At 48.1% G+C, this 25,400-nt stretch overlaps 1 protein-coding gene across 1 annotated transcript in view; it reads right to left on the reverse strand.

Annotated features, from left to right (window-relative positions):
* ITFG1 (integrin alpha FG-GAP repeat containing 1) overlaps positions 1-25,400 on the reverse strand; it is a 270,576-nt gene that overhangs the window by 193,777 nt on the left and 51,399 nt on the right. The gene's annotated exons all lie outside the window — the stretch shown is intronic.

The following is a 25,400-nucleotide window of genomic DNA, read 5'->3' on the forward strand; positions in this document are numbered from 1 at the left end:
ATGTATTTAACACACAAATCACACTATCTAATTTGAAGAGAATAATAGATATTGCTGGCGGTCTCCTCTAAGCTGCACAACTGCTAACGAGCCGACAGCTGGCACACTTACGGGCGCACCGCGCAGAGAAACCCAACGGAAATTATTTGGGTTTGTTATTGCACTGAAAGGAAAAAAAGGCATAAAATATGGAAAGTTTTGATCTTTTCACTTTAATCTGCGACACCAGCTGGCAAAACATAATACAATGAGAGTATACAAGAGCCGTTTCCGTGCGCTAAGTTTTCCCAGCTGCTTCTCATGATTTAAATTTGACGTGTTACGTGCACACCCTGGAGGCAGCCATTGGGCAGGGCGAACGGATATTCAGCCTTGCAATTTACTAGGAAGCATACTGAGGACTTGAGGCTTTCAGGCCTTATAAGGGCCACGGCACCAAACCAGTGCTTTACTTTAGGACTCGCCAGAGTCAACCTGCAACCCGACGTGGATCAGTTCCTTGCAATCACATGGTCGCCTCCTTGTCACCGCTCATTTCACGGATAGCGTGGTCCGTTACAGAACGGATCAATACGAAAGCGTTACTGAAGTCCGTCCATGGGCTAAAGCGCGCGTGCAGTCGCCGATTTTTTTCTTTGGCGCACGCACAGTATGGCGCAATCCTCCCGGATTGCGCCATACTGTGCGTGCGCCAAAGAAAAAAATCTGCATCACCACTTGCCTCCGTCCAGAATCAGCTGCCGGTGGGCAAGGCCGTTCAACAAGGCGGCTGTGGAGGTCTCCCGCTTCCATACTCTATCATACTCGCTTTCCAGTTACCCAGAAAAGTATTAGCAATTGAGGAGAGTATCTATCCCCTGAACGCAATATTAACTGGCTGCTTTAGCAGCATAGGATGAGACTGGAAGTAAGACACAGCGACAAGACAAAGACACGCTCGGCGGACTGTTCCTGCAGAGCGCCTTATAGAAAATCATTTCACTATGCCGCAGCTGTTGATAAACAAATTGTCTCACTTTCATATGGGGAATTAACCTGACTTTCAAGAGTATTCTGTGCGTCCTGGCTGGACAGGATATCAGCTAACGGCGCAGTAATAGAATTTCTGCCAGTGTGAAGAAAAACGTCCAGCGATACGTAGGCACTAAGCCACAAACGTGAACAGAGACTGGAGTCCACATTCATAGAATGACAACACGTCTCCGGGAACGTCATCCGGTGACTAACCTGTAGCTGGGGGTCCAGGGAGTGGGCATGCCAATACTAGCTCAATCTTCAACCTCAACAGAATGCCCCCCGCCTCGCTCTGCTGGCAGCCAAGGAAAATCCTGGGGTTGGTAATGAATAGTTACGTATGTGTGGACAGGAACCAAAGGCATCAGGGGAAAAAAAGATATGCAAACATTTTCCAACGCCAAAGTGAAATGAATGCAAAATAATATTTTGTTGCAGTAAAGTGTATATACAGCGTGGGTGTCGTTAGGTTACAAAGTCGTGGCTTCTAAAACATGAATACATTTTACAATAGACTAAGGAGATCGTGTAGACAACAAATAAAGCCTTGTCTGATAACTAGCTGGACAGTCCTGACTGAGATGGTCATTGACTGCACTAATTCATTCAATTACAGTGACTGAGACCCCACAGATGTGCAGGAAAATTGGCGTTGTCGGCAGGACATGACTGGCTGACACGTGCGCAGCCAAGAATAGCGGTGATGCGCAGCGGCACATCATCAGTAATTGAATCCCCCCCCCCATAACAAAATTACTCCCTAGGCAAGTTAATGCTCTATTCTGAAGCAATATAAGTACAAAACTCCTAACTGATAAACTGTAACCTAATTGTGATAAGTTAAGCATCAAAAGTAGTAATCTCATGAAAACCTTTTTTGTTTTTGTTTCGGTTTGGTTCTTTAAACATAAATCACTGTGCCATGCTGTGCCATGCTATGTGAAGAATGTTTATTGTTTACCATTTTACCTTTTTTGTTTCTTCAGGCTGCTAGTAATGATTGATAATTCTGCACAGTCTGATCTCATGGCCGTGGTCATACACTACCAGTCTTGATGGCAGGGGCGTATCTACCCAATGGCCAGGATGGCACTCGCCAGGGATGCCGGCCAAAGGGAGGGCGCCATCCGGCAGTGCCACCAGCAGCCAATGGGTGGACTACCCCAGGGGCTAGAACTAGCCTCCCTAGTCCCCCTGGTCCCAGAAGTGTAGGGCAGACCGCAGTGAGAGCGGTCTGCCCTACACAGTAATAAACACACAGCCGCCAGTGGCGTCTGTCTGTTTGTTATAGCAGCCAGCAAATGAGAGTCAAACAGACTCTCATTGGCTGCTGCGTCCATGGAATGAGCCGGCTGGAGCTCGCTCATGAGCTCCGCTTTCCGGCTCCCCCCACTATCCCATAGTGCAGAGCGAGAGCGGGCCCGGAGGAGTGGACAGCGGCGGTCGTCGGCAGGAGCGGGGATCAGGTAAGTTGCTTTTTTTAAAAAAAATTCTGCGTGTGTGTTTTTTTTCTGGCACAGCACAGAGGGGGAATGTGGCTACTACAGGGCACAGTATAGCGGGTGGCCACTACTGGGGGAACGTTATGGGGGGGGAGATAGACGCTACTGTATTGTATTGTATTGTACTGTATTGTGAGGGCTGCTACCGGGGGCAGGTTATAAGGGGGGGCGGCCGCTACTGGGGGCAGGTTATAAGGGGGGGCGGCCGCTACTGGGGGCACTGTATACGGGGAACTGCTACTCGGAGCAATGCATAAGGTGGGACTACTACTGGGGGCACTGCATACGGTGGACTACTACTGGGGGCACTGCATACGGTGGACTACTACTGGGGGCACTGCATAGGGAGGACTACTACTGGGGGCACTGCATAGGGAGGACTACTACTGGGGGCACTGCATAGGGAGGACTACTACTGGGGGCACTGCATAGGGAGGACTACTACTGGGGCAACTGCATAGGGGGGACTGCTACTGGGGACACTGCATAGGGGGGACTGCTACTGGGGACACTGCATAGGGGGGACTGCTACTGGGGACACTGCATAGGGGGGACTGCTACTGGGGACACTGCATAGGGGGGACTGCTACTGGGGACACTGCATAGGGGGGACTGCTACTGGGGACACTGCATAGGGGGGACTGCTACTGGGGACACTGCATAGGGGGGACTGCTACTGGGGGCACTGCATAGGGGGGACTACTACTGGGGGCACTGCATAGGGGGGACTACTACTGGGGGCACTGCATAGGGGGGACTACTACTGGGAGCACTTCCTGAAATTATGCGGGGAGGGGGGCGCCAGTCCATTACCTTGCCAGGGGCGCTCAGATCCCTAGATACACCCCTGCTTGATGGGATGGATTCCAAATCCCAAGGAATGAAAAGGACGCCTCATTTTGCCAACTCGCCCGTAACCAACGCAACTGTTATAAAGTCCCAGTAGATATAGAAGTGTGTGGACCGCCAAAGGGGATTTCTTGCCCCCATTTCCCCTGGAAGACCACCCTCCTCCATCTCTCCCTTCTGTAGCAACACATTCTCTGTACATAACTTACCTGCCCTATAGCGAGTTGGCTACCAGACACGAGATAAGATGTCGATCGGGTCTTGGCGCAGCCATAGCTTTGCGGCGATACACGAGGGTCTGGGACAGAATTACAAGAAGAGCATTTCTGCCTGGATTCCACCTGTATACACCCCGCTTTCTGCAGGCAGGTTATGTGCTATACAGACCAGGCCATACTGTGTGCGATGTGCTCACATCCCTCTGCCAGGGAGACGACTGTCCTTGGACATATAGCAGAACAAATGCAGGTACCAGGGTATCAGTAAGGGGGAACTTCAGGGCACAGAGGAATTTTAACTGAACACAAATTGCCGGATAACCCCAAAGGCCCCGAGAACAATATGGCACAGAATGAATACAATAGGGAAGTGTTTATATTCCGCTGTGCCTCGCACTACTGCCGCCGCTGAGGCTCCGCACGTAATGGAGAAGGACAAACCGCTCCCAGGAAGCTAATTACTCGCAATCTTCTCGGCGCTGTAGAGACTCCTAATACAGTATGTTTATATGTTTCTGTACAATAGGACCAGAAGCTGAGAAGTCAGTCATAAAAATAAGAAAGAATAAATATAGATGTTTTTAGCCGTAAATCACCGTCACGCCGAGGCACTCAGGAACGCAGTAAATGTAGCCGCGGCACAGCTCTAACAATTTTCCGTGACAAAGTAAATCTCAGTGTTGCATTTTCCAAGCTGAAAAAAAAAAAACAACTACCGTAACTATAAACTGCGCATGCCATCTATACACAGTGCAGGCCAACATGTTTTGGATTAAACCAGTAGTCTGGGGAAGGCACCAGGAACGTTGGTAACTTGTGAAGCTGTAAGTGAATGTTTGCATGATGGCAGCTCCCACTAGAAATGCGGCTGAATATTGAATAAGCCCACAAAATGGCGTTTTCCACATTGCAGCGTGATGTCACTAAATCCTAGTTGGAGTCTCTTTCATTCTGCTCGCGCTTCTGGACTTTTAGAGGAGATTGCAACCTGCATACATAGCGGGGGTACAGTACAGAGTATAGTGAAGGAGAGACTCAGCCTGCATACATAGCGGGGGTACAGTACAGAGTATAGTGAAGGAGAGAGACGCAGCCTGCATACATAGCGGGGGTACAGTACAGAGTATAGTGAAGGAGAGAGACGCAGCCTGCATACATAGCGGGGGTACAGTACAGAGTATAGTGAAGGAGAGAGACGCAGCCTGCATACATAGCGGGGGTACAGTATAGAGTATAGTGACGGAGAGACGCAGCCTGCATACATAGCGGGGGTACAGCAGAGAGTATAGTGAAGGAGAGACGCAGCCTGCATACATAGCGGGGGTACAGCAGAGAGTATAGTGAAGGAGAGACGCAGCCTGCATACATAGCGGGGATACAGTACAGAGTATAGTGAAGGAGAGACGCAGCTTGCATACATAGCGGGGGTACAGTACAGAGTATAGTGAAGGAGAGACGCAGTCTGCATACATAGCGGGGGTACAGTACAGAGTATAGTGAAGGAGAGACGCAGCCTGCATACATAGCGGGGGTACAGTACAGAGTATAGTGAAGGAGAGACGCAGCCTGCATACATAGCGGGGGTACAGCAGAGAGTATAGTGAAGGAGAGACGCAGCCTGCATACATAGCGGGGGTACAGCAGAGAGTATAGTGAAGGAGAGACGCAGCCTGCATACATAGCGGGGGTACAGCAGAGAGTATAGTGAAGGAGAGACGCAGCCTGCATACATAGCGGGGGTACAGCAGAGAGAATAGTGAAGGAGAGACGCAGCCTGCATACATAGCGGGGGTACAGTACAGAGTATAGTGAAGGAAAGACGCAGCCTGCATACATAGCGGGGGTACAGTACAGAGTATAGTGAAGGAGAGACTCAGCCTGCATACATAGCGGGGGCACAGCAGAGAGTATAGTGAAGGAGAGAGACGCAGCCTGCATACATAGCTGGGGTACAGTACAGAGTATAGTGAAGGAGAGACTCAGCCTGCATACATAGTGGGGGTACAGTACATGGTATAGTGAAGGAGAGACTCAGCCTGCATACATAGCGGGGGTACAGCAGAGAGTATAGTGAAGGAGAGAGACACAGCCTGCATACATAGAGGGGGTACAGTACAGAGTATAGTGAAGGAGAGACTCAGCCTGCATACATAGCGGGGGTACAGCAGAGAGTATAGTGAAGGAGAGATGCAGCCTGCATACATAGCGGGGGTACAGCAGAGAGTATAGTGAAGGAGAGAGACACAGCCTGCATACATAGCGGGGGTACAGTACAGAGTATAGTGAAGGAGAGACGCGGCCTGCATACATAGCGGGGGTACAGCAGAGAGTATAGTGAAGGAGAGATGCAGCCTGCATACATAGCGGGGGTACAGCAGAGAGTATAGTGAAGGAGAGACGCAGCCTGCATACATAGCGGGGGTACAGCAGAGAGTATAGTGAAGGAGAGATGCAGCCTGCATACATAGCGGGGGTACAGCAGAGAGTATAGTGAAGGAGAGACGCAGCCTGCATACATAGCGGGGGTACAGTACAGAGTATAGTGAAGGAGAGACGCAGCCTGCATACATAGCGGGGGTACAGTAGAGTATAGTGAAGGAGAGACGCAGCCTGCATACATAGCGGGGGTACAGCAGAGAGTATAGTGAAGGAGAGAGACGCAGCCTGCATACATAGCGGGGGTACAGTACAGAGTATAGTGAAGGAGAGACACAGCCTGCATACATAGCTGGGGTACAGTAGAGAGTATAGTGAAGGAGAGACGCAGCTTGCATACATAGCGGGGGTACAGTACAGAGTATAGTGAAGGAGAGACGCAGCCTGCATACATAGCGGGGGTACAGTACAGAGTATAGTGAAGAAGAGACGCAGGCTGCATACATAGCGGGGGTACAGTAGAGAGTATAGTGAAGGAGAGACGCAGCTTGCATACATAGCTGGGGTACAGTACAGAGTATAGTAAAGGAGAGAGACGCAGCTTGCATACATAGCGGGGGTACAGTACAGAGTATAGTGAAGGAGAGACGCAGCCTGCATACATAGCGGGGGTACAGCAGAGAGTATAGTGAAGGAGAGACGCAGCCTGCATACATAGCGGGGGTACAGCAGAGAGTATAGTGAAGGAGAGATGCAGCCTGCATACATAGCGGGGGTACAGCAGAGAGTATAGTGAAGGAGAGACGCAGCCTGCATACATAGCGGGGGTACAGTACAGAGTATAGTGACGGAGAGACGCAGCCTGCATACATAGCGGGGGTACAGTACAGAGTATAGTGAAGGAGAGACGCAGCCTGCATACATAGCGGGGGTACAGCAGAGAGAATAGTGAAGGAGAGACGCAGCCTGCATACATAGCGGGGGTACAGTACAGAATATAGTGAGGGAGAGATGCAGCCTGCATACATAGCGGGGGTACAGTACAGAGTACAGTGAAGGAGAGACGCAGCCTGCATACATAGCGGGGGTACAGTACAGAGAGTATAGTGAAGGAGAGACGCAGCCTGCATACATAGCGGGGGTACAGCAGAGAGTATAGTGAAGGAGAGACGCAGCCTGCATACATAGCGGGGGTACAGCAGAGAGTATAGTGAAGGAGAGACGCAGCCTGCATACATAGCGGGGGTACAGTACAGAGTATAGTGAAGGAGAGACGCAGTCTGCATACATAGCGGGGGTACAGTACAGAGTATAGTGAAGGAGAGATGCAGCCTGCATACATAGCGGGGGTACAGCAGAGAGAATAGTGAAGGAGAGACGCAGCCTGCATACATAGCGGGGGTACAGTACAGAGTATAGTGAGGGAGAGATGCAGCCTGCATACATAGCGGGGGTACAGTACAGAGTATAGTGAAGGAGAGACGCAGCCTGCATACATAGCGGGGGTACAGTACAGAGTATAGTGAAGGAGAGACGCAGCCTGCATACATAGCGGGGGTACAGTACAGAGTATAGTGAAGGAGAGAGACGCAGCCTGCATACATAGCGGGGGTACAGTACAGAGTATAGTGAAGAAGAGAGACGCAGCCTGCATACATAGCGGGGGTACAGTACAGAGTATAGTGAAGGAGAGACGCAGCCTGCATCCATAGCGGGGGTACAGTACAGAGTATAGTGAAGGAGAGAGAAGCAGCCTGCATACATAGCGGGGGTACAGTACAGAGTATAGTGAAGGAGAGACGCAGCCTGCATACATAGCGGGGGTACAGTACAGAGTATAGTGAAGGAGAGAGACGCAGCCTGCATACATAGCGGGGGTACAGTACAGAGTATAGTGAAGGAGAGAGACGCAGCCTGCATACATAGCGGGGGTACAGTACAGAGTATAGTGAAGGAGAGAGACGCAGCCTGCATACAGATGGGGTACAGCAAAGAGTCGAGGTCCACGACTACTACCCATGTCTACTTGTGTTTACACAGGTTTGCCCATGCCACAAGCACTGGCACAATACTCCTGACACCCACAGGAGGTTATTAATGATGAACTATATTGTTTGCACCGCTGGATATACAGACCCCCAACCTGTGCCAGCCACGTTGTAAAGAGTTTCTATAGGCACTGTGGGCATTGCGAGTATTGTACCCTTCAGAGTAAAGTCTCACAAGGTGGCTGTCTCTATAGGACAGCATTTCAGAACCTCACTGGATTTGCCATACAGAACAAATATCCCAGTATGCAATATCATTGTGCGCGCCTACTCTCTGCGCGAGAGACGCCTCCGCTGAACTACAGTTCTCCTAGGCAGACGCACCTGAAGAGGTCACTGTGCAAATGAGGCACCTATGTAAAATACAGATGTCTTCTCATACAAATAACCTCAATACGCAATGTGGAGCGAGGCGCCTGGCGCGAGTAACCAGCCAGGTCCCACGCGACTCGCCTTTCACCGACACTTGTACATCTGTCTATATACCAAGCCCAATGGACCTTTGTATACAGTTTCAGACACAGTTGCACACAGATATACAAGTGTCGCATATCAAATTACAGAGGTGTCCTTGCGCATATTTGCTGTAGTCACCAAACAACCCCTCTCGCAGTGCTCCCGGTCCATTGAGACTCTCCTCCTTTGCGCCGGAATTCTTTTTTGCGACTTAAGACGCATTTTTGGCAAAAAAAAGACGCCCGACGCTAACAGAGTCAGCGTGGGAACTGGTGGCTCATTCACGCCAGGCAAGTCGCGCTGCGTGGATGTATTGAGGCTAGATGTACGAGGATACAGCTGTAACCTGTGCAGTCTCGTGAAGTGGTTTGTCGCTTCCATTTGCGAATAAGTGCCGTATTCAATTTGAGCCGAGCCGCGATACTTTTTCACCTCCCGGACTTTTCGCTTACTTCGCCTGTTTTGTAGGCGGAAATGTATCGCGCTCGTGCCCGCGTATCACCGTATTCAATTTAAAAGTAGGAGAAAACGGAACCCGGCGAAACTTAAACAAGCGGAAAGCACTATCAGATTTGGGGAAATCAGTCTGACACCCCCCAAAAGATGCTCTGACATGGGGGTTCCCTATGGTCCCCCCCGATTTGGCTTGCTGAAGGTATTTGGTATTTTTAAACGGGCTCAATAGCTGCAAAATAGCATTTTTGTATAAGTGATGCAGAATATTATTCAGGAGTTTTTTTTGCAGAAAATAACTTATCCCAGCAAATTTGGGGTGCTTGAAAATGGGGGTCAGCATATTTTAAAGTTGCTAAAGTTATTAAAAAAAACTTGAAAAATCCACCTGCCGCAAGCTCCTGCAATGAAAAAAACACCTGGGGCATACATGGGGAACCCCCCATAGTCAAGTACACTAGTTTTTAATTTGTCCCCCAGCATTTTTTTTTTTCGCCCTAAATTCAAAGTAATTTCTTTGGGTGTCCTTAAGTGTTTTTTTTTTATTATTATTTTTTTTGACACAGATTACCTTTGGGGGACTGTCTGAAGGCTGCAGGGGGGTACCCGCAACGTTGCACCCCAAAACCCCAATTCTGCACTTTATCCCGCCTGCTATTCATAGGCGAAACTTTTCTGCCTAGGCGGAAAGTCTTTTTCGAATTGAATACGGCGATACTTTTCCGCCTGCTGAAATGACGTCATCGGTGAAAAGTTTCCCGCCAAAAACACGAGAAAACGGCTTTTCGACTCAAATTGAATACGGACCTAAGATACATTTCTGGCCAAAAAGATGCTCTGCACAGGCCGAGTCAGCCAATACCCGGCGCTCCAAAATGGGGCTGTTTGGTGCGACTGCAGCAATAGTGTATGGGGGCTCATCTGTACAAGAAGTGCCCCATATAAAGTATAGGACGATATCGGATCTCCGAAATGGTACAAAAGCAAAGACCACTGATATGCGCCCTTCTCCATCCATTCCACACTATGGTACTTAACACCGTGCGCCCTAAGCGCTTAATTCCTCCCATCATTTCTCCTCTGAAAATGCCAACACACCGCTCCGTAACCTATGTACGCAACGTCTGTGCTTCCATTGTTCATTAATGGAGGGGGTTGATTAAAAGGCTAGAAATGGCCACGCAGGCGCCAATACCGTCCGTCCGTCCCTGTACTTATAAAGAGACAATAGATTTTGCAGCTCTGTACAATAAGAGAAATGAAAACAATATGCTGAAATAGAGGCATACAAAACAAACACACAAATGTCTGTCTTGTATCCAGAAAGATGACCAATGTCACGTTCTCAGCGGTGTAAATGGAACTGTCACCCAGCTTACCTTACAGCCGGAAAGTCTGTGCTGATCCCTAATAACACTATAACCCTGAGCACGACTGTCTAGGTTCTCATGTAAGACCATGTGTGGATGTTTTCTCAGGGAGCTTACAGTATATGGAGTGAGCTAGACGGGCATCTAATCACAGCTGAACGCCCAATTCAACAGAAATACACCTCTCAGAGCAATGATCTGCTCTAGGATGTAAACATATTACAGCTGCATAGAATACAAACTAGAAAAACACTAATGCAAAACGTGTCTCTAAAATAGGAAATGTAAAAACATCAAAGAGCACAGGGAAGACATACAAGACTAAACACAAACCAATAACACAATTGTCTCCCCTCCACCACAAAATACATTGCCAACCCCACACGTAAAATCAGAGTAGCATTCACAGCAGAAAACGGAACAGAGACCTAGGGCTCCATTCAGACCCGCTCACATGCAGCGAAAGTATGCAAATCCGCGATCGTATGGCAAGTCATTAGCACGTCCACTATGTCTTGGGGTACGATCGCGCTGTGTATGCAGACGCCCACCAGCTTGTTTTTAGACGCCCACTTATGCACGTCATCTCCAGGAAGTGTATGCAACCATGTAACATCGAGTACCATCGGAAGCCTACGCAGCTCTTGTGGGTGACCATACCGTACCGCAAGCACTGAAAAACAACCGTGTAATGTGTACTATGATGCTGCATCTTAATTATGCACGCCTCTGAAACGGCGTTAAGAAGCTCAGGCACGTCTGTGTTCGCACCACCACTCCCCGGTTTCCATCGACCATTCCCTGTCACCACCCATAAATGCCTTCTCCAGTCACTCATTCTAGCGAGGTGTCTATGCGCAGTGAGCAAAAAGCGCCCTTGCCTCACAGCCTGCGGGTGTCGTCTTCACCGCCGGCGACTAGTCGATGGGCGCATGCGCCTGGCATCTATCCTCCCTGTCAACGGCGCATAAGTGTCGGGCACACCCCCAAGAGTGAGGAAAAGGGTGACGTGTCTTATAGACACGCCCCCTTTTATGCGGCCACGTCCCATTTCCTAGCTTCGGCGCCCTGCCTGCCTGCCGCAGAGCTAGAGTGAACACTATGGGCCAAATGTAATAGGGTGAGAGTTTAGAAAAGTGAGAGTTTCTGACACTTTTTAAACTTTGCCAATGTAATAGAGTCCAAAAACAAAGTACCAGAGTGAACTTGCATATTTTTTTAGACTTAAAGAACTCTCACGATTTAAAATCTTATTCACATTTTGAAGATAAAACTCAACCAATGTGAAAGTTTACTGCTAAACTCTAACAGGCGGTCTCATGGGAATGCCTCCGTTTTGGCAGCCACCCCCCGGCCCGCCCACCAAAGGGGGCGAGCTGTCACTCAACATCGACAGCACGCCCCCTTTGGTACGAGACCTGGAGCGACGGATTGTCCGTCGTGCGCATGCGCTCTGGGCCACCATCGACCCGACTGCGAGCGCTCAGCGCTTGCGACCGAGTCTGAATCAAGCCCTCTATCAGCCCCAATTAGAGGATATCTAGGCTATTATATGATATGGTCTTTAAAGCCTCGAAATAAGTAGTGTAAAAAAAAAAAAAAAAAAAACACCTTCGTGTTTATAGAGTACAATACATATGACCGGGAAGACCCAGAGACGTGTGGCATCGGGGGAAACACTGTACGAGCGCCTGGCGCGGGTAAGGATGTGTGCTGGATGCTTTGGATACATATGTTTATTTTTTTCTGATTTTCCAACTGGTAATGCAGTTTGGTATCAATATAAAACAGACCAGGAGATAACTGGGAAAACCAGCATCGCATTACACAAACAACATAAAACCAGATGACAAGGCCACTACTTAGGAAGTGACTGGGTACTTCGCATAAGAGGAACCGTAACGGAGCGCATTTCAGGATGCAGCAAGGTAATATATAATGGGATTAAGCTGATCCGACCCTGTAATCCCCGTTTAACCCCTACCCTGCTGTACGGGCGCTTAATCGATGCTCTGCAAGTTCAGTCTCATTTACAGGTTAATCAACCTTTACAAGTGTATCATGTGCCGCTGGGAGCTGTTGTGCGTGTTCCCATAGGAAACGCTATTTATAGAAAGATTATTGCTCGCCACTCGCACCAGGACGACTGCTCTGACCTTTCCAGTGAATGTCAAAGGTCCGTTCTGAGAATCCGTGCCCCCCCGCCCCGCACCCCCCGCCGCTCTGTGCCAGTTACTTTGTCAATAGCTGTTTTGTATGAACAAGCAGCCCTCAGCCTTCATTACCGATTCTCGGCACATACTGCGGGGAAATCCTACAGCCGTGGGTCTGCGCTAGGGAGCCAACCAGCAAATGAAGACTGGAAAAGCGCGTTTAACCTATTCAGTGCCTAGGAAATGTAACACCGCTATCTGCAATGGGGATAATCAATCAAGGATTGTGCTGGCAAAATGTAAAAATATGCAACAAACTGATACAATTAATAACAGTTTTTATGCCGTCTTTCCACCATGATGACGAGCTCTAATAGATGTGACAACATTGCTGCTGCTATGATGATAATTAAAACATACATGTACAGTATACAGTGTGCGTATATATATATATATATATATATATATATATATATAATCAGCCATAACAGTACAACCAATGACCGGTGAAGTGAATAACATTGATTATATTGTTACTATGGCACCTGTCTAGGGGCCTGATTCAGAGCTGCTCGTAAGCGGCCGCTCGTTCGTTCTGAGCGATGTTTGCACAACTGCGCATGCGTACGGATCGTAATACGCATGCGCGAACCAGTCAGTGCGGCCGAAAATCGTTTGTTCGATAAACAGCGAATGCCTGCTATTTTGAGTGACAGGAGGAGGCGTATGTGGGTGGTAACAGGGGAAGGTGCTTGAAAACGGGGAGTGGAGATCAGAACGCAGGCGTGCTTAAAGGTCAAAACGGGCATTTTATGGGTGTGCATAATTAATACAGCAGCATCATCGACCACGTCACTGGGTTATTTTATAGTCAGAACTGCTCGAAAGATTGTGGAAGCAAAAACCAACCACAAGAATAGCGAGCAGTTCATACGCTGGTCAATGTACTCGATTAATCTAATAAATAGCGGACATGACGTAGGATGCGACCGGCCGGGGGGCGTAGTTTTCCAAAAAACGACCGCAAGTTTTGTTCGCTCGATCAGACCTAGAGGCTCATTTGAATAGCCACCCCTATTTTCTGAACGAGCGACCGCAAATAGCAACCGGCTCTGAATCAGGCCCTAGGGCTGGAATATATATGGCAATAAGTGAACGGTAAAGGTGCCTACACACATAGCGATATTTTACACGATTTGCCAGATTACGACAAATCGTGTAAAATATGCCCAAATCGTGAGTGTCCACTCACGATCATGATGCCAATGCGCGTCCCCGCTGGTCGTACGTCGCATCTTCAGATCTGCCCTACAATCTGGGACACGACAATCGGATGTGCGACACTTTTATATCTGTGTGCGTCCGAGTCTGTATACCAAGCACAACAGAACTTGGCATGAAAAAAAAAAGACATGGCCGCTGCATTGTAACACTTCCAACACACAGGGCCTGATTCAGACCCGCTCGCTAGGTGCGGCCGCTCGCTCCCAGCGTATGGAAATTCAGCTAAGTCAAGGCAGACGATCGCACAGCAAGGCATAAGCACGCCCACTATGTATTGGCGAGCGATCACTTTGTGTTTACAGACGCCCACCAGCCTGTCTTTAGCCGCCCACTAGCGTACGTCATCTCCAGGAAGTATATACAACCATCGGGAACCATCGGATCAGACCGCAGCGCTTGCGGTTGACTGTACTCTACCGCAAGCACTGCGAGCACTTCAGTGTAAAAATCAGCCAGGTGACGTGTACTCTGACGCTGCATGTTAATTATGCACGCCTCTGAAACGGCGTTGAAACACTCAGGCACGCCTGCGGCCGCAACTCCACTCCACCGTTACTGCTCGCCTGCTCCTGTTACCACCCACAAATGGCCTCTCCTGTCACTCACTCCACTGGGCTGTCTTGGCAGGGCGATCGCTCGTACTAGTTTGCGCACGCGCACTGCGAGCTGCAAGCATGCGCACATTAGCGAACATCGTCTGCAACGAGCGGCCGTTTGCTAGCGAGCGGGTCTGAATGAGGCCCAGAGTCTCAGACTTTGTCGCAGACAGATACACAAGTGTCACATATCAAATTAAATCAATGCAGTCGTGTGAAGCGATTTGTTGCATACTACTGCAACTAAGACACTCCCGAAAAGGGGGGGGGGTGTCCAAATGGGGAGGGGCGTGTCCAAGCAGGTAGAGGTGTGTCCTTGTGACAACACCCCCACAATTTGTCACACTTGGGAGCATGCCCATCACTTAAGGAGGTGCTGGGCTTTTCCCAAGCTCTCCCCTCACTGTTAATAGATAACTGGTCACCCGGTGGAGATCGGTCACCGCGACTTAGCCCACCTGCTGGACACTGCGACCCCGGGTGGGGAAGGCTCAGGCCAGGCTGTTTTAGTGAGGCTCCACTAGATGGGCAGGGTGCATTTTGCCCCTTTAAGATCGGGCAGGGCGCGGCGCCTCGCTAAAACAGCCTAGCGGGAACACTATGTATGCATGTACAGTGTGTCTATGTATGTCTGTCTGTGTATATGTATGCATGTACAGTGTGTCTATGTATGTCTGTCTGTGTATATGTATGCATGTACAGTGTGTCTATGTATGTCTGTCTGTGTATATGTATGCATGTACAGTGTGTCTATGTATGTCTGTCTATGTACGTCTGTGTATATGTATGCATGTATGTCTGTGTATATGTATGCATGTACAGTGTGTCTATGTATGTCTGTCTATGTACGTCTGTGTATATGTATGCATGTACAGTGTGTCTATGTATGTCTGTCTGTGTATATGTATGCATGTACAGTGTGTCTATGTATGTCTGTCTATGCATGTACAGTGTGTCTATGTATGTCTGTGTATATGTATGCATGTACAGTGTGACTATGTACGTCTGTCTGTGTAAATGTATGCATATGTGTATATGCATGTATTCATACAGTCAGGTGCAGAAATATTGGGACATTGACAGAATTTTCATATTTTGGCCTCTATTCACCACCACAATGGCTTTGAAATGAAACAAACAAGATGTGATTTACCTGCAGACTTTCAGATTTAATTTGAGGGTAATTACATCCAAATCAGGTGAACGGTGTAGGAATTACAACGGTTTCTATATGTGCCTCCCACTTTTTAAGGGGCCAAAGTAATGGGACAAACTAAACAATCCTAAATCTAACTTTCACTTTTTAATACTTTGTTGCAAATCCTTTGCAGGCAATTACAGCCTGAAGTCTGGAACGCATAGACATCACCAGACGGTGGGTTTCATCCCTGGTGATGCTCTGCCAGGCCTCTACTGCAAATGTCTTCAGTTCCTGCTTGTTCTTGGGGCATTTTCCCTTCAGTTTTGCCTTCATCAAGTGAAATGCATGCTCAATCAGATTCAGGTCAGGGGACTGACTTGGCCATTGCATAACATTCCACTTTTTAGCCTTAAAAAACTCTTTGGTTGCTCTTGCAGTATGCTTCGGGTCATTGTCAATCTGCACTGTGAAGCGCCGTCCAATGAGCTCTGAAGCATTTGACTGAATGTGAGCATATAATATTGCCCGAAACACTTCAGAATTCATTCTGCTGCTTTTGTCAGCAGTCACATCATCAATAAATACAAGGGAACCAGTTCCATTGGCAGCCATACATGCCCACTCCATGACACTACCACCACCATGCTTCCCACTGATGAGGTGGTATGTTTTGGATCATGAGCAGTTCCTTTCCTTCTCCATACTCTTCTCTTCCCATCACTCTGGTACAAGTTGATCTTTGTCTCATCTGTCCATAGGATGTTGTTCCAGAACTGTAATGGCTTTTTTAGATGTTGTTTGGCAAACTCTAATCTGGTCTTCCTGTTTTTGTGGCTCACCAATGGTTTACATCTTGTGGTGAACCCTCTATATTCACTCTTGTGAAGTCTTCTCTTGATTGTTGACTTTGACACATATACATCTACCTCCTGGAGTGTGTTCTTGATTTGGAAAGCTGTTGTGAAGGGGTTTTTCTTCACCAGGGATATAATTCTTCTGTCATCCACCACAGTTGTTTTCCATGGTCTTGCGGGTCTTTTGGTGTTGCTGAGCTCTCCGAAGCGTTCTTTCTTTTTAAGACTGTTCCAAACAGTTGATTTGGTCACACCTAATGTTTTTGCTATCTCTCTGACGGGTTTGTTTTGATTTTTCAGCCTAATGATGGCTTGCTTCACTGATAGTGACAGCTCTTTGGATCTCATATTGAGAGTCGTCAGCAACTGATTCCAAATGCAAATGTCACACCTAGAATCAACTCCAGACCTTTTACCTGCTTAATTGATAATGAAATAACGAAGGAATAGCCCACACCTGTCCATGAAATAGCTGTTTAGTTTGTCCCATTACTTTTGGCCCCTTAAAAAGTGGGAGGCACATATAGAAACTGTTGTAATTCCTACACCGTTCTCCTGATTTGGATGTAATTACCCTCAAATTAAATCTGAAAGTCTGCAGGTAAAGCACATCTTGTTTGTTTCATTTCAAAGCCATTGTGGTGGTGAATAGAGGCCAAAATCTGAGAATTCTGTCAATGTCCCAATATTTATGGACCTGACTGTATATCTCACAATTAAATAGTATTTATTACAAATACATGTATAAAAGATTTTAAAAATCAATATTAAAATACATAGTACAAGAACCAATGATGCATACACTTGTTCCTAATTTATAGGTTGGACCAAAATAATACTACTCGCTAGGACAACTCAATGTCCCAATATTTATGGACCTGACTGTATATATGTATATAAATATGTACACTTCTATGTATTTGTGTATATGTATGTAGGATTTGTATATGTATGTATTTATGTGTATACGAATATAGGATTTGTATATGGATGTGTATACGTATGTATGATTTGTATATGTATAGGTATGCATGTATGCATTTATGTGTATATGTATGTATGATTTGTATGTGTATAAGTATGAATGTATGTATATACACGCCAGTAGTAAGGAAACATGGGTGAGCCTGAGCCGTCAGCTGTGTACGTATGCCACTCTGAATTCAGCCTGCGGGCTGCAGAGATCTGGTGTCACCCGGAGACTTCTAAACACGGGCACATATCAGAGCCAAGTCCCAATCTAATAAACATGTCCGTGATGAATCCTCTGCAGGGGATAATTGTATTAAGTCTTCTCACAAGTCAGAGATCAGTCTGTCAGGAGCCGTTTCCCATCTCATATTTCTTAATGTCAGAAGATTCCTGGAACAGAAAAGGGCTCCGAGCTCAGCTCCCGCAAACAATCGCTGCCGAGCGAAACTACACATGCGGATTACTCCTCTGGGACTCCTGTAACATGGAGAACAATTAGGCCACGGACAACGTGGTAGGGAGATACAGAGCAGACTATAGTCTTTTCTTTCAATACAAGGATTTCAAAATAAATAAAGTTATAGTCTTGACCTCATATACACATCCACTGCATTTCACATATATAATACACACAATGCAACTAAATCTAGTACAATAGCATTAGAAGAAAAATAAATAGTAGAGACAGATTTGGGGGGGTTGGATTCAAGATGCCAGCACTTGGGATCCCGGCTGTGAAAACCCCGACAGGGTTAGGATACAGACACCTGTCGGTAGGTATCCTAACCCTTCTCCTCTTCCTACCCCTAACCCTCACTCCACGGTGCCTAAACCTAACCACCCCCCCAGTGCCTGTACCTAACCCTCCCCGCACCCTAAACCTAACCCTCCCCCACCAGTGCCTAACTCTAACCCTCCCCCACCAGTGCCTAACTCTAACCCTACCCCACTAGTGCCTAACTCTAACCCTCCCCCACTAGTGCCTAACCCTCCCCGCACCCTAAACCTAACCTCACCCCCTAGTGCCTAACCCTCCCCGCACCCTAAACCTAACCCTCCCCCACCAGTGCCTAACTCTAACCCTACCCCACTAGTGCCTAACTCTAACCCTCCCCCACTAGTGCCTAACCCTCCCCGCACCCTAAACCTAACCTCACCCCCTAGTGCCTAACCCTCCCCGCACCCTAAACCTAGCCCTCCCCCACTAGTGCCTAACTCTAACCCTCCCCGACTAGTGTCTAACCCTCCCCGCACCCTAAACCTAACCCTCCTCCACTAGTGCCTAACTCTAATCCTCCCCTACTAGTGCCTAACCCTCCCTGCACCCTAAACCTAGCCCTCCCCCACTAGTGCCTAACTCTAACCCTCCCCGACTAGTGTCTAACCCTCCCCGCACCCTAAACCTAACCCTCCTCCACTAGTGCCTAACTCTAATCCTCCCCTACTAGTGCCTAACCCTCCCTGCACCCTAAACCTAACCTCCCCTCCTAGTGCCTAACTCTAACGCTCTCCACACCCTAAACCTAACCTCCCCTCCTAGTGCCTAACTCTAACCCTCTCCACACCCTAAACCTAACCTCCCCTCCTAGTGCCTAACTCTAACCCTCCCTGCACCCTAAACCTAACCCTCCCCCACTAGTGCCTAACCCTAACCTTCCCCCACTAGTGCCTAAACCTAACCCTCCCCCACTAGTGCCTAACCCTAACCCTCCCCGCACCCTAAACCTAACCTCCCCCCAGTGCCTAAACCTAACCCTCCCCCACTAGTACCTAACCCTCCCCCACTAGTGCCTAACCCTAACCCTCCCCGCACCCTAAACCTAACCTCCCCCCAGTGCCTAAACCTAACCCTCCCCGCACCCGAAACCTAACCTCCCACCCATGTGCCTAAACCTAACCCTCCCCCACTAGTGCCTAACCCTAACCCTCCCCGCACCCTAAACCTAACCTCCCACCCATGTGCCTAAACCTAACCCTCCCCCACTAGTGCCTAACCCTAACCCTCCGCGCACCCTAAACCTAACCTCCCCCCCAGTGCCTAAACCTAACCCTCCCCCACTAGTGCCTAACCCTCCCCGCACCCTAAACCTAACCTCCCACCCATGTGCCTAAACCTAACCCTCCCCCTCCCCACACCCTAAACCTAACCTCCACCCCTAATGTCTAAACCTAACCGTCCCGGTACCCTAAACCCACCCCCTCCCCCACTATTGCCTAACCCTCCCCCTGACTCCGCTACTTACCTTCGGGATGCCGGCAGACGGGATTCTGACAGATGTCGAGATTTCGGTGCCGGTAGTCTATGCGTGATTATGACCGCATCCCCAATGGGGACCTCAACCAAATCACAGAAGACAGACATTTGCTGATCTCCATCAATCCCCCGTTGGATTCGAACAGGGCACCAATCACGTGGTAGAAAGCCACTGAAACAGGCTGACTGGATGAATATACCCAAGTATACGTCCAACCGCACAGTAATGAGGGGCAGAGCTGCAATGACTGTTTGCCTTTTAGGGCAACCAGGTCACCATCTTGCAATGACCATCTCATTCTCCAAACATAGACCCCATAGGAAACCTGTAGTTGGAGTTGAAGGCGGTGGTCCATCGGCATAGATCCAAGGACATGAAGGGTTTGGAAAAATTCTACATGGAGGATTGTTCAAAAAACTCGCCCCCAACGTGTTTTTCATCTCCAATAAATACAGGAGAAGGCTCAAGTTTAGTCATCCATGCCCGGAGGAGGTTGTACTGCTATAGTAGCGAAGAGCGAAACCTTCCAAAACCCACAAGGAATATGCAGTCATGTCTGGGAGACTGTTTCCAGACCCATGGCTGCTCGGAGTACGTACTTTATGTTTTTTTTTATAACGATCAGGATATAATTATGTAATTCATAATTAATAATAAATTTGCAAAACTAAAGTTGATTAGGACGCACTCTAAACTTACAAAATAAAAGATTTTGAGAACCACAGGGATAGGAGGGAGATATGGCAAAAACAAGAGGAGGGACGGTTATGAAATGAACAGTGAGTAATGAGCATTTCAGTCTCATATCCAACTACTATAGACAAGCAGCACTATAAACAACCACCACAATTAGCCTTCACAGACACACAGACAACGGAGTGCCAGCTCAAAGGCATTTGTACCATCGTAGAGGGACTGCTGTATTACACAAGCAGGTTGAGCAAAGGCCCAGAATCATGGCTCACAAATGACATAACGAGAGTCAAGAGCGATCTAACAAGAAGTACACTATACACTACTTACTGCAAAGGAAACACAAGACTCTGCCTTAGAGGGGTGTAATAAACCTGTGGAACTCTCAATCTCAGCCACACTCTGGTGGACACATACTCAACACCTGGTTACAGTGATCACATATAGAGCGTGAGAGACAACCTGTGCACAACCTGTGATCACCTGGCCATGGAGTGTGCTTCAGAATTATGGTCCAGCTGCTTAGTAATGTGAGGAGAGATTCAGACATATATTAGTACATACAATACAAATCTGGATGCAGAAAAGATTAATAGACCATGAAGCAGAGGGCCGGGACAGACCACGTTATAGAGAACATCTGCCGGTAACGGAGTACAAAATCCGGATAGGGAGGTGTATGGAGCATGGGTGGAAAGTTGACTAGTCGCTGAGTAGATATCATGGAAAGACAATGGGAAAAGAGAACCTGGGAAGTGAGCTGTGGAAATATCATCAACAAGCAGTGGATTAAGGGCCTGATTCAGATGTTCCACCACTGTGCATGCGCCGCCTCGGGCGTGCGCATGAGCTAGCCGCAGCGAGCGACGGCAGCTCCGTCGCTCCAGGACTCACTACAAGACGGGCGGCTGTCGATGTTGATTGACAGCTCGCCCCGTTTTGTAGGCGGGGAGGGGGGTGGCTGCACAAACGCAGGCGTTCCCTTAGGAACGCCTGCCGTTTGTGGGCGGCCCAACTGACATCACTCGTGATGTCGGTAGTGGACTTTCTGCTCTATTAGAGCAGGGAGTCCACTCTGGCTTGCGGGAGCCGAGACTCTCCTGCAGGGTCTCGATGCAAGCCCGATGGTCGCGATGATCGCGACCATCGCCAGGCCGCTCGCAATAGCTGTGGGTGGTCACCCACAGCTTTGCGAGCGGCCTGGAGGCCAAACAAAACCAACGCCCTGATTCAGAGCGAGCGCAAACAGCGAACTAATCTGAATCAGGTCCTAAGTCGTATAGGCAGGGCCAGCTCTACCCCTAGGCAGCTGCCGGGGGCGTCGGCAGCCGGAGGTTAGCCACTGAGTCTGCCTGTCACGAAATTAAGGATGTCTCCGAAAGTGGAAGTGGCTGGCTGATTGGGGGAAGTAGGCTAAAGTTTTGCCTAGGGTGCCGAGAAGCCTTGCACAGGCCCTGCGTACAGGTGCCGATTCTACAGTAATTAGGAGCTAATTTTACTGAGCTTCAGCAGCCTGGGCGCAGCGTGGATACTGCAAGCCGCACGGGCATAACAGCCAGCTCTACTCCTACATTGCATCTTCCAGCCAGGTCCATCGCGGCTCTACACCAGCCAGGCCCATCGCGGCTCTACACCAGCCAGGCCCATCGTGGTTCTACACCAGCTTCCACATTGTACCAAAATGGTTTTTCCAGGTGTGAATTTCTTCCCAATAAGCTGCATTTGCTCCTAACTGTAAACCAGCCCCGTAGTTGTGTACAGGACAATGAAAGCCACTTGTGCAAAGGCCCTGGACAGACCCCAGTGATAGCACAGGCTCCCCTAACCCACTCATTCAGTCATTTATCAGTATTGGTGTTATTTACTGCACAGTAGATATCAGTAGTGAGAGGAATTAATCTCTCCCAGCTGATGACAGAGGGTAAATACAGAGAATCCCATTAATGGGGTGAGAAACGGTTTACGTTCCCCTGTCACCACCATTAGGAGACTCCAAGTAACAAGCTCTTTTGAGGCAGAACCATTCTGATTCCAGGGGACCAGCAAGAACAAGGCCCCGGTCTGATCTTATGTCACTCTCCGTAAACGCCGAACTTCTCGTATACGTCAAATCAAGGTTAAAAGTTTTAATTTTCTAAGCCAAAACTAGCCAGGACCAAAAGACAATCATCTGCTAAAAGCCAGCTGGGAGATTCCATTTATTCTAACAGTACGACGTGTTCTGTCACCAAGGGCAACAAAAAGGACCGATTTGTTATCCGCGGGTACTTAACACATTACTTTTATGCTCCAAGGCTACAGGAATGAATACAATGGAACATGGCCTTAGGTCCACAGAGGAACCACATGTACGGAGCGCTCTCTCTTTCTGACGGCTATTCTTACAGGAGAAAGGGTGATACACACACGGAGACTCCTCTCCATCCCTGCTTTGTGTTATGGTGAAGGGGAAGCAGGAGCGTCATCAGCTATCATACGCCTCTAATCTGCGCAGTACCCGTTGTGGTAGATTTCAGGTATGGAGGGGTCACTATAGAGCCAGTCACATTAAGCCAGGGGTGCACGTGTCAGAGGTGCTGCACATGCGGGCAGGGTGTTAGGTTTAGGGTGCGGGGAGGGAGCGTTAGGGGGTAGAGCTGGGATACTTACCCACAGGTGTCAGTATCCTGACCCTTTTGGGATGCCGGCCTCGGGATTCTGAAACACCCCCCCCCTGAATGCAGCGACTTAATTTGTTTCTACCGTCCACTGCCAAAAACGTCATTGTAATTGTATCCACCAGTGGGAGGAGCCAGGATGAGGCGCCACAAAAGTAGGGTTTAAATACTGGTTACATTATAAGATCTCCTAAAGGCGCCCAACTGTCACTCACTACCTGTAAAGCATCATGTGCGTCATTATAAGTAGTTTCTATTAACATTTGTTCACCAAACCAGGTCTGTGACTTCTGGTCAATCCGAATTAATCATTTATTTACTTCTAAAGTAATAAACAGTTCTCTGCACTAGTACAGGACATAAGCAATAAACAGGAGCAGATCCTGAGAACGAACTACATGTACAGTAGCACAGAGGCAGAAAATCACAGGGTGATCGGATATGCAGCTGCACCAAGCAACCCTCATTACAAAAAGACCCTCACCCCAATCCAGAACATGGAAGTCTTAGGAGGGGGTATAACAGAGACATACATTTTACAAGCCCATTGCACCCCGCCAGCTGAAAAGTGCATGCAACACGAAGATGTACAGACGTCTTTTATACCATGATAACTTGCATGGGAACAGCTCCTGTTTAGGGGGTAGTTCATGAAATGCCCAATTGCAATGGCTGCTACGGAGAAGTCACCGGGAGAAAACTTTTAATGACTGCAGCAGGAAAGCGCTCGAGAGCTCTACATCTCAGCAGGTAACCCGGGGTAATAGCACACGCAGCAGATTGTACAGCCCCCCGATCTGCTTCGCTACTTCCATAGACAGGACACTGATTACAGCTGTAAAATCCAAAAGCTGCCAACTAGACTGCGGAGGATCCTACATTTTAAATTATAGATACATGGTTTCTATAATTAAACTGCACCCGGATTATGTTTTTCTATCAGCTGGGGAACATGGCGAGCGGGCCATGCTTTAATCCATTCTCTGCCATTCTATATTACACAGTTTTCTAGACTCTACAAGACTATTAAACATAATAATGGTAAAGAGACTATAGATTTCTAGACATAGCACTGTATATTGTCACACAGTATATTAATCTAATTTATGCTAAAAATATTTTTACAAGCACCCGCGATGGTCGCTGATTTTTCCCACAGGATTTAAAAATGATAATATTAATAATGGAAAAAAACAAATATATTGCGGCCGCTTTATATTCTGGCGACGCACAGACATACTTATTGCTGGCCAACGACGACAGGGTGACTTGTGCTGGCTTAGCCTACTGTACAGACTTTTCTTTTGTTTGCCGCGAGCCAGGTCCCGTGCACCGCTTCATGAGACTGCGCCGGTTCATTTCATACGCGCCACTTGTACATATGTGTGCAACGGTGTCCGAATCTGCGTATGAAGTCGTAAGATGCAGCGATGGCAGCTTTTTTTTCACGCCAAGTTGGGTTGTACAGATCCAGACTCAGCCGCACACAGATGTACGAGTCTCGCATGTTAAATGAATCAGTGCGGTTTCGTGAAGTGGTTTTGTCACGCAGTCTAGCAAAACAAACAAAACGCTAAACTGCACAGCGCTGCAGGAGACTCGCGCCGCGTGGAGTATTGAGACTAAGGGCTGAATTCAATTTGGAGCGGAACACCGTTTTCGGCTAAACTGTTTCGCCGATGACGACATTTTCGCCGATTCCACTTATCTCCGTATTCAATTTCTCCGACTTTTTCGCCGGTGCGCAAAGTTTGCGTATTGTAACCAGCGGAAAAAGTTTCGCCAATGGATATCCAGCGGAAAAAAAATGCAGAATCGGGGTTTTGGGGTGCAAAATTGCGGCAATCCCCTTAAGCCCTTTTTACACCCCCCTTAACGCTGATTGCATCAAAAAACGCTTAAAACCCCCACAAAGGACACCCCAAAAGAGAACTTTGAAAAAATGGGCGAAAAAAATTAAAGTGAAGGTACAAATTTAAAAACTAGCGAAATAAATTTTGGGGGTGTCTAGCCGCCTGCCGCGCTGTGCGGTTTAGCGTTTTGTTTGTTTTGCTAGACAGAGATTACTGAAGGCGCGTTTTTGGCGCTATTTAATACTTGACTTTAGCAACTTGAAAATATGGTTGCACCCATTTTCATGTACCCCAAATGTGATGGGAATACATATTTTCTCCCGAAAAAGTTGCAAAATGCTTCACCACTTGCTCAAAAACGATAAATAGCACCTATTGAGACCATTTAAAAACCCCAGATACCTTCCACCAGGGCTAATCGGGGGTACCCATAGTGATCCCCCACGTCAGAGCATCTTTTGGGGGGTGTCAGGCTGATTTCCCCAAAAACAACAGGACTTTCACAGATTTCCATTTCACCTGGCCCCGTTTTCGCACATTTGCAATTGAATGTGGGGATACGCGCGCGATACTTTTTCGGACGCAAAACCTCCGATGACGGCAAAAAGTCTGGACTCTGACTTTTTGCTCCAAATTGAATACGGGCCTAAGTGTAG

This window comes from Taudactylus pleione, unplaced genomic scaffold (assembly GCF_031769625.1).
Source record: "Taudactylus pleione unplaced genomic scaffold, aTauple2 ptg000885l, whole genome shotgun sequence".
NCBI lineage: Eukaryota > Metazoa > Chordata > Amphibia > Anura > Myobatrachidae > Taudactylus > Taudactylus pleione.